Consider the following 2,679-nt stretch of genomic DNA (forward strand, 5'->3'; position numbering starts at 1 on the left):
AGGCATTTCAACTGGGGTGACAGATGACAAATCACGTCGCGGTTTTGATTTGCCTCTCTCCGATGCTTAGTGGCGTTGAGCAGTTTATCATATACCTGTCGGCATTTGTATGTCTTCTTTTGAGAAGTGCCTGTTCAGATCTTTTGCCCAGTTTTGAATTGGATTGCTCATTTTTGGTGTTTTGTTTGTTGTGTTGTGTTGTGCCATTGGGTTGTTCGAGCTCCTTCTGCATTCTGGTTAACCCCTTGTCAGATGGACAGCTTGCAAATATTTTCTTCCGTTCTGTGGGTCGTCTCTTCACTTTTCTGACTGTTTCCCTTGCTGAGCAGAAGTTTGTTTGTTTGTTTGTTTGTTTGTTTTGTGTTTTTGTAGCTTGATGCGGTCCCGATTGTCTATTTTCGCTCTGGTTGCCTGTGCTTTTGAGGTCTGCCACAAAAACTCTCTGCCCAGACCAATGTCCTGAAGCATTTGTGGAATGTTTCCTTCTAGTAGTTTCAAAGTTTCAGGTCGCAGGTCTAAACCTGTAAGCCCTTTTACTTGATTTCTGCGCACGGTGAGATGTTGGGGTGTAGCCTCATTCTTCTGCACATAGTAATAGATGTCCAGTTTTCCCCCACACCGTTTATTGAGAAGACTGTCCTTTGCCCATTGTATGCTCTTGGCACCGTGGTCGAAGGTGCCTTGGTTGTAAATGCCTGGACTCATCTCTGGGTTCTCCACTCTGTTCCAATTGTCCACGTGTCTGTTTTCATACCAGTCCCACGCTGTCTTGGTTCCTGTAGCTTTGCAGTACAGTTGCCAAGTCGGGTAGTGGGTGCCTCCAGCTGTGTTCTTTGTGCTCAGGATTGCTTCGGCCATTCCGGGTCTTTTTCTTCCTTTTTCTTTTTACCAGTGGTTCCATACAAATTTTAGGCTTCCACCTCCCGCCCCACCCCCCACCCCCGATTTCTGTGGGGATTGACATTCCCACCAACAGTGTGTAGGAGTTCCCTCTTCTCTGGATCCCGGCCAGCATCTGCTACTTTTGGTCTTTTAAGTCTTAACCATGCTAACTGGGTGCAGACGATAGCTCATTGTGGTTTCGCTTGGCATTTCCCTGATGATGAGGGACGTTGAGCATTTTTTCACGTACCAGTTGGCCATTCGTCTGTCTTCTTTTGAGAAGTGTCCAGTCAGGAGCTTTGCCCGCGTTTTAACAGGATTTTTGGCAGTGTTGGCCGTCGAGTTGTCTGGGTTGCTTTGTTCATATCCAAATGAGGCTTGAGAGGTCCGACTCGCCAGACCTACCGGGCAGGGGAGGCGGAAGCGTGGAGATGGAGAAGCCGGTTGGGAACACCGCACAGCCAGAACGACCGGCGCGGGCGTGGGGAGATGCGTGTCCGGATAGACGTCTAGCCGGAATCCGACGGGCATTTCGTTCCTGAGGCTCTCCATCTGGTCTCCCAACGGCAAGGAACATACCGAGAGCGCCCTTACGCCTGGGGCCTAGATTTCGTTTGTGATCGTCTCCCCTTCCCGCCTTACCTGCTGTCTACTAGCCAGCTCTCCACCCGCTGCCCGTCGCCATATCTATCCATCTCCTTCTGCGGCTGCTCCCCAAAGTACGCTGCAGGGCTCAGTCTACTCGATGCCAGAATTTTATCCGCAGGTCCGGCTCACGTCCAACGTACGGCGCTCATCTGCGACGAGACGTCGGCGGGGACCTTGAGGCCTCGGTCTCACGTGGGGAGACGAGCCCCTGTCGGGACAGGGGAGCTTGCCATCGCGGGGGAAGTTCTCTGGCGAGCGTGTTGTGGGTGGGTGTGAGTGCGTGGCAGCGATGGACGTGGGTGTCCCTTCCCGTGGGTGGCATCTCACGCAGCCCAGGGCAAAGGGCATGACAGCAAAAAGGGGAGGGACGCCCGCCCGCAGTGCTGGGAGTAGGGGTGTGTCGGGGGTGTGGGTGGGGTGCAGGGCGTGGGGTGGGAGAAGGAGTCCAGGGCGTGCGGGTGGAGCTCGGCACTCGCTGGAAGGGGCTGGGGGTGCGGCTGGCCAGTCAGGCGGGGCTTCTGCAGACGCCTGGGGCGAGTGGGCCCGCGTGATCTCGGGTGTCGGTGGAGGTGGCGGGTGTCTCCGGAGCCTGTGGGAGCCCGGGAGAAGGGGGACGCGAGTCGTTAGAGCAGGACGTGTGAGACAGGGGAGTGGGAAGGGAAGGTCCCGGGGTGTGTGTGCGTGTGTGTGTGGGGGGGTGTCTGTGTGTGTTAGCGCCCGGGGTGCGGGGGGGAGGGTGGTGATTGGAGAAGGGCGGTGGGTTGGGTTGGGAGGGGGCAGAAGGAGAGGTGGGGGCAGTGTCTGAGGTGGCCGAGGGAGGGCGAGACTGGAGGCTGGCAGGAACAGCAGATTGCCAGCGTGTGTGAGTGGGCTGCGGTGCAGGCAAGATCCGAGACGGAAGCCCGTTCGGTCAGAGAGGACCCCCGTGGGCGAGAGGGGGGTGCTGGGCCGCCATAGGGTCAGACTAACGAGTGAGGCTGGGGGTGAAGGCTGGTGGGGAGCAGGCGAGGGTAAGTAAGGCTGAGAGCGTGAGAGAGCGGGTCTGGGCAAGGTCCGAAAGGGGTAGAGGATCCAACCGGACCCGAGAGCTAAATAACCCCTCATCAGGACAGACATTCACAGTCTCAGGCGTGTGTTCGGGGCTGAGAG

The sequence above is a fragment of the Propithecus coquereli genome, unplaced genomic scaffold (genome assembly GCF_000956105.1).
Source record: "Propithecus coquereli isolate 6110/MARCELLA unplaced genomic scaffold, Pcoq_1.0 Scaffold140, whole genome shotgun sequence".
NCBI classification, from domain to species: Eukaryota; Metazoa; Chordata; class Mammalia; order Primates; family Indriidae; genus Propithecus; species Propithecus coquereli.